Consider the following 11,710-nt stretch of genomic DNA (forward strand, 5'->3'; position numbering starts at 1 on the left):
CTCCATTGTATATATACCACATCTTCTTGATCCATTCATCAAGTGATGGACATTCAGGCTCTTTCCATGATTTGGCTATTGTTGACAGTGCTGCTATGAACATTGGGGTACATGTGCCCCTATGCATCAGCACTTCTTTATCCCTTGGGTAAATCCCTAGCAGTGCTATTGCTGGGTCATAGGGGAGTTCTATTGATAGTTCGTTGAGAAACCTCCGCACTGTTTTCCAGAGCGGCTGCACCAGTTTACATTTCCACCAACAGTGTAGGAGTGTGCCCGCCTCTCCACACCCTCGCCAGCATCTATAGTCTCTTGATTTGCTCATTTCAGCCACTCTGATTGGCGTGAGGTGGTATCTCAGTGTGGTTTTGATTTGTATTTCCCTGATGAGTGATGTTGAGCATCGTTTCATGTGCCTGTAGGCCATCTGGATGTCCTCTTTGGAGAAGTGTCTGTTTATGTCTTCTGCCCATTTCTTCACTGGGTTATTTGTTTTCCAGGTGTGGAATTTGGTGAGTTCCTTGTAGATTTTGGATACTAGCCCTTTATCTGATATGTCATTTGCAACTATCTTTTCCCATTCTGTCAGTTGCCTATTAGTTTTTTTGATTGTTTCATTTGCAGTTCAGAAACTTTTTATCTTGATGAGGACCCAATAGTTCATTTTTGCTTTCATTTCCCTTGCCTTTGGGGATGTGTCAAGCAGGAAATTGCTGCAGTTGAGGTCAAGGAGGTTGTTTCCTACTTTCTCCTCGAGGGTTTTGATGGTTTCCTGTCTCACATTCAGGTCCTTCAGCCATTTTAAGTTTATTTTTGTGTATGGTGTAAGAAGGTGGTCCAGTTCTCCCAGCACCACCTGCTAAAGAGGCGGTCTTTTTTCCATTGAATACTGTTTCCTGATTTGTCAAAAATTAATTGGCCATACATTTGTGGGCCCAGTTCTGGGTTCTCTATTCTATTCCATTAGTCTATGTGTCTGTTTTTATACCAATATTTTATTTTAAATAAATTTTTAATGTTTATTCTTGAGAGTGTATGTGTGAGCAAGCATGGGGGAGGGGCAGAGAGAGGTAGACACAGAAAACGAAGCAGGCTCTAGGCTGTGAGCTGCCAGTGTAGAGCCTGATGCAGGACTCAAACTCACCATGAGATCTATGACCTGAGCCAAAGTTGGACACTTAACCAACTGAGCCACCCAGGCGCCCCCCTCTTTCTATTTTAAATGGATGGCCAAAGATACTGGATTAAACTCTTTAACACACCTTCAACCAAAGATGAAAATAATCATGAAGGTAATCTGGAAAGCTTCAAAAATTTGTAGTCAAATGTGTGTCGAGGAAAATCAAGTATTATACAGCCAGAGAAATCCCAAGTAGTCTACAATATAGTCACTGATTCCTTTCTTCTTTCATTTCATCACTGAGCACCTACTATATACCAGGCACTGGAAATAACTGGTGAAATAGACCTACTCTCACGAAAATTACAGCCTAGCATAGAATATGGACATTGGGCCAAAAACCACATTATAAACAGGAAAAACAAACACTACAAGGGTCAGCATCCCGTATTGGAGGACGAGCTAACAGGAGGGCCTCATCTTGCTGGAGCAGTTAGAGAGGGAGGGCTGAGATGGGGCTGCTAGGCAGAATCAGGAGGCGATGCAAGACCTAGCCAGGCAGAGAAGGGAGAGAGGGGGAAGAAGGCAAGAACATTCAGTTCTTGACAGAGTCTGAGGGAGGCTGGTGTGACAGCCGCTAGAGAGTGATAAGCCAACACCCTGCAGAAGGACCTTGTAGGCTTAGGACAGGGATGAAGGAGGTCAAAGTTGGATGGAGAATCGCTGACGTGCATTGACAGAACTACCCATCCAGCCTGGGCTCTAGTGCCCCAAGGACACGGAGGGAAAAGGCTGCACCTGTGCAGCTCCTTCCTACAGGGAGGCTACCTTTTAGCAAGGGTGGGGGCTACAGTTACCCAGCAGACCTCTGGAGGCCAGCAGAAGGCATGCGGGAGAGAAGTTGAGTCTAGGGGTAATCTTGCTCAGGACAGTTAGGATCCACCTCAGATCTAGTAGAAGCTCCTGGGAAAGGCCACCCTGCTCACCACGAGCCCAGGATCCTTTCCACTAACTCAGACTTTGGTTCTCAGCCTCCCCTCCAACATCTCCAATTTCAGTCTCCACATGTATCGTTCCTGTCAGCAGGTAAATATTCTCAGTACCATCTTTGTTCTCCTTTACAGAGAGGCTGCTCACTGCCTCCACGTCCTCACCTTCAGACTCTCTACGTTCAAATACTGGCTGTACCACTTACTGTCGGCTGCCTGACCACGGAGGGAGTCATAAGCCTCTCTGTGCCTCAGTTTCTTCCTCTATAAAATGAGGGTAATAGCAATACTGCCACTTCTCTAAAAACCAAGATAAGTACCTCCCTACCTCTCTTTTGTGTGTGGGTTAATGAAATTACATGTGAAATATTCTCAACAGGAAAGAAATGCAACCTTCTGCCCTGGAGCCCATCAAACCATAGGAATTGCTCTTATCAAGGTCATCAACAATGTCCATCTTGCCTAAGCCTTTTATCACTTCTCCCTGGGCTCAAAGGATGGAGTCTCAGCACGTAACCCAGTTCAACACCCCTTAGGACACTCCACTCCCCAGGCTTCTCTTCTTCCTCTCTGTTTGTTGCTACTTGGTCTTCTGTGTGGGAGGCTCAACCTCCTCATGTTAAGAAAGTCCATGAGGCTCCTGGGTGGCTCAGTCAGTTAAGTGTTCAACTCTTGGTTTCTGCTCAGATCATCATGATCTCATGGTTCAGGAGCTGGAGCCCTGCATCAGGCTCTGTGTTGGGATTCATATTCTCTCCCCACCCCCCCACCCCCGTTTCTCTACCACTTGTACTCTCTCTCTTAAATTGAAAATAAAAAGATACATTTAGATATATCTGATCATAATCTCCCAGTAGCCCCGCATCAGGCTCTGTGCTGACAGCTTAGAGCCTGGAGTCTGCTTCGGATTCTGTGTCTCCCTCTCTTTCACTGCCCCTCCCCCATGCATACTCTGTCTCTCTCTAGTTCGTTCATATTCTCTCTCTCTCTCTTCTTTCTCTCTCAAAAATAAAACATTAAAGGGGCTCCTGGGTGGCTCAGTTGGTTAGGTGGCCGACTTTGGCTCAGGTCATGATCTCACGGTACATGAATTTGAGCCCTGCGTCAGGCGCTGTGCTAACAGCTCAGAGCCTGGAGCCTACTTTGGATTCTGTGTCTCCCTCTCTCTACCCCCTTCCCTGCTCACACTCTGTCTCACTCTCCTTCAAAAATAAATAAATATTTTAAAAATTTTTATTAATAGAATAAAATAAACATTAAAAAAATTGAAAGATCTAGAGTCTAAGTGATTTGAATACCATTTATAAACCAACGAGTACCAAATCACAGTCCTGCTTGACTTCTCCATTGGGCTTGACTCCACTTGGATGCCATCATTGGACATCTCAAACATAACACGGCCAAAACAGAACTTTCAATTCACGTGTGCCCACACCTCCAATAGCTTTTAGTTTCCTCGGTCTCAGAAGACAGCATCCTTATCCACCTAGCTACTCAAGTCCACACCCTGAATCCCTCTTTTCCGCCGGCCCTTCATATCCAGTCTATTAGCTCTGGTACTTACACACATTCAAAACCCATCCGTTTTGCTCCAGCTCCAGAGCTAATATCTACACCAAAGTACTATCATCTGTCTCCTGATGATGCCAGACTTCCCAACCACTCTTCTGGTTTCTTGCTATATCCCTATGATCTAATCTTTATATGGCTCTCAGGGTGATCTTTTCAAACTATGGGAGTCATTGTCGTCACTTCACTGCCACCATTTGACACGACTGCACTCATCTGTTTGCTTGCTTTACCACCAGTCTTATCCTCCAGAAATGTTCTTGTTCACTATATCCTCACCCAGTGCCCATGATTTTTGGTAAATCGTGCTCAATAAGCACATGTTGAATGGTCAGCCACCATTACTGCCTTCACCAATAGGGCCATCTTGACTTGAGGCCATACAGATAGCGCCCATGGACCTCCCCACTCCCACCCCCAGTCACATCCCAGATCTGCCTCTGAAAGCCCGGATTCACTAGTGGCATCCAGGTGAAAACCCACCCCAAGGATCAACTCCTCCAGAGTTCTCTCCTTCTCTAAGGAAGATCTCTCCTTGATCAAGCAAGAACTGCCTTCATCTACTGATCAAGTATGAGAGGCATAAGCACAGATCCTAAACCTAATAGCATAGTTTTGGGGGTTTTTTTTTAATGCTTATTTTTGAGAGGTGAGCACGAGTGGGGGAGGGTCAGAGACAGGGTGACAGAGGATCCAAATCGGGCTCTGTGCTGACAGTAGAGAGCCGGATGTAGGGTTCGAACTCATGAATCAGGAGATCATGACCTGAGCTGAAGTCAACATTTAAGCAAATGGCACACGCGTGCACACACACACACACACACACACACACACACACACACACACCAACCCCTGCCCTGTCCACCCAACAGCACAGTTCTTTACTAAAGGAGGATGCGGCCCCGTGAGCTCAGATCATGGGCACTGCCAGCCTGGGCAAGTGAAAGGCTCTCCAATTCTTTCAGTGCTGCTCCCACCTCTACAAGGTTGATGATGTTCTTGTCTTGGCTGTTGGGCCCTGAGAATATTCTGACATTTTGAGCTTTTACACAGACTATTAAACTAATATTGACAAGTTTTCACCAAAAGTATTTTCCTTCGTGAGCTCCATTAACACCAATTTAATTCCTTGATTTCATTCCGTAGACAACCGATTCTTATTTTTCCCCCCAGTAGCGTTTGGACAAAATGTTTTCCCAAGATCAATTGTGTGTGTGTGTGTGTGTGTGTGTGTGTGTGTGTGTGTGTGTTTTACAATAAAGATTTGATTCCTCAATCAGATGTTTATCCTAGCAGCCTTGACAGAGTATAATTATTTCTATCAAGCCTCCTTTCCCTAATGGCCTGTTCAAAAGAGTAGTCTCAGAATGGCAAGTTTAAGACATCCTCCATGGACTCTTTCAGCAGAGATAGGCTTTCTGAGACTTGGCGGGGGGGGGGGGGGGGGGGGGGAGTCAATGTAATAGTTCTTGTCGGGGAATGGGGCAGGCAGGTGGGAAGACTGGTTGGTGGAAGCACCTCGAGGATCTGGCCTCAGGGGGTCAGAGACTAATCCTCCTATGAATTGACCAGTCTGAGAAACCCACATGGCTTTTTGGGTGGCAGGCAGAGCCACTCAAAACACCTTGCACATTACATACCCACCAGGAGGGAAGTTCTTCACCCTCCTCTATAGAGGCCTGACCTCCCTCCAAACCAGGTGTGTTCCCTCTCTCCCTCTCTGTCCCTCTCTCCTTCTCTCTCTCTCTCTGTCAGCCCAGTGCTGTCTGGACATAGCTGGGCTGGTAAACTCCGCTCCAGTGAAAACACAAGGTCTATATTTGGGGAAAACTGCCAATTAGGACGAGATGTTTCATTAGCGGTTGTCACAATCTGAGATGAAGCTGGAAACTGGCCAGACTCAGCCCTTCTTCCCTCCCTGTGTTTGACCAGCACACGAGGGCTTCCATTCTGGCTGATAGTATCTCTGGCAGAGGCTGGGCTTCACATCAAGCTTCTCAAAGGACTTCCAGGACAGAGAGCTTGGTCTACTGCTCGGCCTGACACAGACTGGGTGGACACAACGTATGGGCATCTGCTTCCGGTGGAGAAGAGGCAATGCTCCAGGCTCCCAGAGAAGCCCGCCCATAAGCTTTACTGTGGGTTCCTGGCTCAGGGTGAGCAGGCACCAGAGGACTGGGCTGTGGCTCAGGGTCCACAGCTTACCCCGACTATGCCCTGGTTCTCAGTGTAAAGTAAGGGCTGTGCCAGGACAACCAAGGCTTAAATACAGGGACAGGCTTTAACACAGTCACCTGTAAATGGAGGCAGTTTACACAGGATTACACTGGAAAGGCTATAGAAATGGGACGTCGAGATGACAGATGTAAATTGCCCAGCATTGGCCCTGGCGTGGAGCAGGAGCTCAGGAAACAGAAGTTCCTTTACTCCTTTGCTCTCTCTCCTTTCAACTTCACCTAGGAGCCTCCGACAGCTCCAAATCCAGTAGACACAGCACACCATTCAGAGAATCTCAGGACAAGGAGCGGAGCAGGAGCTGGCCAAGTTGTTAGAGGGAGCCTTTGGTGTTGCCCGAGGGTCAAGATCCTAAAGGACCTGGCAGTCTTTCCTCGATCACAGCCTGCCTCTTGACAAAACTAGAGCACACACCCCCAGCCTATAGCACCCCAGGGTTGTGGAGAACCCAAGTGGTCTCGAAATCAGAGGAGAACCAGGTCCTACTGTTAGGGATTGCCAGATTCCCTGTATTTTGGAAGCAACAGGTATGGGTGTCAGGCGCCCAGACCCAGCTGCCCACATCCCCATCCCTTGCCTTCCATGTCCCCAAACCCAGGTGCACTACACACACCTAAGAGGTACCCTAACATCCTGAGAGTGACAGGTCTATGCAGGCAATTCACCCATCAGAGGTGGGGGCTGGTGAACTGCAACAGTCTCCCAAAGGCCGGGACCATGACATCTGGTCTCATCTCCTCCCACTCAGCTGCCAGCACTTGCTTCTCGTCTGCTCTTTGATTAGCTCAGGCCTGTTTCTACACCTCTAGCACAGGTCCTCAGCCCTGACCAGGCTCTGGATTTGGCACTGCTCCTACTTCGCTGACCTCAGGCTAATCTGGGAGACCAAAGGCTCTGCTTCCGACTCAGATCAGCCACCACTGTCGACTCAGCTCTCGGGAGCTCCTTGCCAGTGCTTCCTGCTGCCTCTGCTGCTGCGGGCCCACCACCCTCTATGTGTTCGGCCGGAACGGGTCTTGCAAGCCAGCCCTTTGACTTCTGGCAGGCATGAGCCACAACTTAGTTAAAACTATTTATCCCAATACAGTTCTGTTTGAAAATATCCTAGAGCACCTAGAGAAAAATAAACTCATGCAAGATTACCACCTTTCTAACTTTTTATTTTAGCCCCAAGGATCTGAAAGGAGAGATTTAAAATACTCTGCTTGAGGGGAGCCTGGGTGGCTCAGTTGGTGAAGTTTCCGACTTTTGGTTTTGGCTCAGGGCGTGATCTCATGGTTCAGGAGTTCAAGCTCCACATCAGGCTCTGAGCTGACAGTGCAGAGCCTGCTTGGGATTCTCTCTCACCTTCTCTCTCTGCCCCTCCCCTGCTCACACTCTCTCTCAAAATAAATAAACTTAAAAATTTTTGAAAAAAAGCACTTCATTTGAGATACAATTTTAGGGTTGGGGATAGGTTAGCACATATAGCATATGCGTGTGTGTGTATATATATATATATATGCACACACACACATTATAGCATATGTATCCAGCATATACATAGATTAGCATATATGGCATCTAATAGCAGAAAAATGATAGCCCATGACCATGGTCTAAGCCGATTATAAGCCACAAAATGGTCAGTATACGTCAATGTGTATGGCTTGTGTACATAAAGGGTGGGCAAGGAGGGGGTCAATGTATTTGCATATCATATGTAAAGATATACAATGAAAAACAGGCAAAATGAAACTATGCTGATAGAAGCACCAGTCTTGGGGGACTGATGAAAAGGAGCATGAAGGAAGTTTCTGGAATAACAAAAATGTTCTATAGATTGTTTGGGGGGAATGGTTAAGGGTGTAAATAGTAAAATAGCCAACTGAATGCTTAAGATCTATATACCGTATTGTACACAAACTGTATGGCAATAAAAATAAATCCCCTGTGTAGATCCACATTTATGTGTTCAAAGATATGAATACTCAGGTGCGTGTGTAGATAGGTGTGTGTAGCCCCACCTGTACAGCAATGGCCTTGGTCTACAGTCTGGGCTGTGGAAACCATGTGGACTTGGACACACAGGAAGTACAACTGCAGAATTCAGCTTGGCCTCCACGGCTGTCAGCTAATTCCTTTCTCACTGTTCATTTGCCTAGAATTTTCTCAGTTGCTATAACTGTTATCCAAACCTCAACCCTCCTTGGGTCCCCATTGAGCAACTCCTCTCACTTCCTCTTTCTTGCCTGGGAAAGTTAAGGCCACTGAATGTGAATAGCCCTTCCCAGCCAGCTGTGCCCCACCCAGGTTGGGGGACTTATGCTTTCTCCTGGAATCCTGACTTCATCCTCTCCCATCTAATCCTTCTCTCCTTTCAGCATCTCAAAGCTCTCCCCCTCCAATAGCATCCTTCTGGATTCCAGAATTCACAAGACTATGTTTTCTTGAAACAATTCAAGAAGCCAGAGAGAAAAATCCCTAGACCAGCTTGGCCTATGCCCTCTCTCTGAAGCTAGTGCTGGGCCCCAGCCTGGAAAAGTCAATGCTGGCTAGCTATTAGCAAAGCAATGAGAGGCAGATGCATTTGAAACACCTTGCACCCCCCACTCCCACTCCAGGATTTGTTGGGGCAAAGGATGCATAAGAGTTTCCTATAGATCAAATGTGGGTAAGAGAGAAGGCCAGCTAGAAGCCATCATAAAGGGACTTCACCCAAGATGACTCCTTGGAGGGACATTGGGTCAACTGCAAGTAGTAGGGAATTCCAGACACCAGGGAACGGAGGAACAACTGAAAGCAAGACTGAGGCATAACCCCTTAGGTCAAAGGAACTGCAGCTAGAGACCCACCCAAGCACCATATGGAAGATAATCAACTACAGACTCCTGTCAAACTCAGAGTATATAATACCAGATGACAAAGGGACCTTTCCTGCCCCTACCTCTACTCCTAAAACCACAGTCCGAAGCCACAGTCTTGGGGGGGAGGAAGCAAGATGGGAGAAATGGAGAAGCCAAGCATTCTCCCTTCCAAGGGTGGGAGCCTAAAACAAGCTTAAGAAGGGAAGAGAAGCTTTGACACTGAATTCACTTGAGATTTGACTACTAACGTAAACTGGACATAACAGCTATTACACAAAGTCTGTTCTGATGACTAGGGGTGATCCATGAGCAAGCAAAGAAATAAAGCAAGAGTGGAGATAACAGGCAGTGGGCTTTCTGAATGAGGCCCTACACGCTCAGTGTAACAGTCACACAAACAGAGCACAGTCACTGCTTAATAGTAACTGTTAATATGGTTATGAGCAATCTTGGGATTTGAAGGGAAGCAGCTAGGAACTGAATAGGAGGCGGGCTTTTCTAGCAGTCAAGTTGTTTGGGACAGCCTGAGGAGACAACTTGGCAAGGAGAAGGAGGGGACTGAGCCCCAGATGTAGGAGTCTGAGCTCTGTGATTCACATTTTTCTCAGGGCCTCATCTCTCCCTTCTACAGGGATGCCTTCATCCCTGGCTTCTCTCATGGGTTTCAATCCTGTATTTCATGTTGGAGTGACTCCCCCCACCTGTCCACTGATATTTCTGTGGACAACTCGCCATCACTTCCAATTCAACCCATCTAAAATGGGGTTCTTTATTTTTTGCCTCTGGCCAGCTCTCCTTCCATATAACCTCTGAATCCCATTTCTGTACTATATACTTCTCAGTTGGATTTTCCACATCCCTTCATTCTTTTTTTTTTAAATTTTTTTGAAAGTGAGAGAGAGCAAGTGCACACTGAGGAGGGGCAGAGAAAGGGAGAGAATCCCAAGCAGACTCCACACTGTCAACACAGAACCCAACGTGGGGATCGATCCCATGAACCGTGAGACCATGACCTGAACCAAAATCAAGAGTTGAATGCTTAGCCACCTGAGCCACCCAGGTGCCCCATCTTTCATTTCTTAAACTCACAAACTAATCAATTCTTCCCTTGAGACTTCCTCATTGGTCCCACTCCCTCCATGTCTATGGTCACCATAACTCAGACCTTTAGCATCTCCTAGGATAGCCTCCCAAACAATCGGCCTGCCCTCCACATCTTTCCATCCGAATCCTTGGCACGCCAAGGCCAGTCCAATCTTCCCCGTAGTGCCCATGGCATCATCAAAGCCCTTGGTAAACACCTGCTGCCCAAGGAATAAAATAGAAACTTCTCAGCTAACATTCATAGCTCCTGCACAATCTGGTTTTTGTTTTTCGTGTATTTTGCAACCTGCTTTTCTCAGCCTTATCTAAAAACTATTCAACTCTTCCAAAATTCAGCGATCTACTTTCAGCCTGCTGGACAATAAAGACTCAGAGATGAGAGAGGTACCTGACCACAAGGTAGTCTCAGTTCTAGTGGTAACACTGATGAGTAAATAATTAACCAGAGAACAGTTTGTGATAAAATAAAGGACACTGCTCCTCTGCATGTCCCCACTCCAACAGAGAGGATCTATTCACCAACTGTAAACTTAGGCTTTCCTAGGCCCAGGTTTTACTTTGGACTCTTCTTTCTCAACTCAAACGCGGACTCCCACACCCAGGCAAAGATCCCTCCCTCCTCTAGAGTTGAATGGTCCCACTGAGTAACTCTATTCTTCCTGAATTCCTCAGCTTGTGTTGAATCCTGAGATCCCCTCTTGGGGACCCCACCCCACCCCAAATGTGGGTTAGATGCACCTGTTGTTCCCATCACACCTAACTCTCCTAATGTTGCCCCTATCATTCTGCCTGCAATCTGCCCATCTCTCCCACTAGACTCGGCTCCTTAAAGGCAAGAAAATGGGTGGATCTCGTTAAACCAACAACCTGCTGCACCTCTATCTGCCCCCTTGACTCTGAACTTTTTGAGGGCAAGGAACTATCTGTATACGCAGAAAATAGTTGGGGGGGGCAGAAATGAAGCTTCTAATTCAGCTTATACATTTAAGTGGGAAGTTCCTTATGAGCAAGAAACACAGCTTTACTTCCTGTCTGGATAAACTCTGAACAAATCCACTTATAACTAGGCTTCAAGCCACGGTTTCGCTGTACCTAAAGCAGAAACAACGTGGCCGTGTTCACCGCATGTCTGGGTACACCTGAAGAGTAGGGATCGGGTGACCAGGCGAGTTACCACCTCGATACTAGTTTCCTCCTCTGCAACACGAGGCTGCTTCCCTGCAAACTCGTAGGACAGTGCCTCGCCCACGGTGCTGTGGCTGTAAAGCTCTGTAAATCCTAACAGAGGATCCTGTGCCCTCGAGGGACGAGGGCACTAGTGGGTGGGCTGTACGCGTGCGTGAGATGGGGGAGGGAAGCGTGCATCGAAGCGACTGATGAGAGGGGACCCCCATCCTCCCACACCACCCCCAGGGCTCAACCTCTTCCCCCTCCACCCCCCTTTTTTTAAACGTCCTGAGCTCGGAGCCCCTGTTGCCTTCCGGAGCAGGCTAGGTGGGCTGGGCTGAGGTCTAGGGCCCGGACCGCACCCCCTCTGCCGGGCCTGTAGCGCGATCTTGACCCCTCTCCCTGTCAGAGCCTCTGTCTGGAGCCCCACCTGCAAAATGGCTCCTCTAAGGCTCTTCCAGTCTAAATCTCGACCTCTTCCACCACTCTGGGGCGAACTCTCCCTCCCACTCGCGACTGCGGCTCCCCCACCGGCCGCACGGAACTGTTGGCGCTATGAGCCGGCCCTGACCGCGCTTCCTGCTCGCAGAAATCGTTCCCCGGCCTTCGGTCTCCTCCACAACCCAGAGATGGACACGCTACCGCGAGACTTGGGAGGTGGGCGGGGCCGGAAGCTCGGC

General features: G+C 47.8%; 1 protein-coding gene across 4 annotated transcripts in view; it reads right to left on the reverse strand.

Annotated features, from left to right (window-relative positions):
* STYXL1 (serine/threonine/tyrosine interacting like 1) overlaps positions 1 to 11,710 on the reverse strand; it is a 67,156-nt gene that overhangs the window by 54,802 nt on the left and 644 nt on the right. For 2 of the 4 annotated variants that reach the window (XM_029947653.1, XM_029947652.1), the window contains exon 1: positions 11,461 to 11,667. The exons of 1 other annotated variant lie outside the window; for it this stretch is intronic. The gene's annotated coding sequence lies outside the window, so the exon portion shown is untranslated. Of the gene's footprint in view, positions 1 to 11,460; positions 11,691 to 11,710 lie in introns of those variants that run through there. One more of the 4 variants, XM_029947651.1, reaches the window with a different exon arrangement.

Source organism: Suricata suricatta, chromosome 8 (assembly GCF_006229205.1).
Source record: "Suricata suricatta isolate VVHF042 chromosome 8, meerkat_22Aug2017_6uvM2_HiC, whole genome shotgun sequence".
NCBI lineage: Eukaryota > Metazoa > Chordata > Mammalia > Carnivora > Herpestidae > Suricata > Suricata suricatta.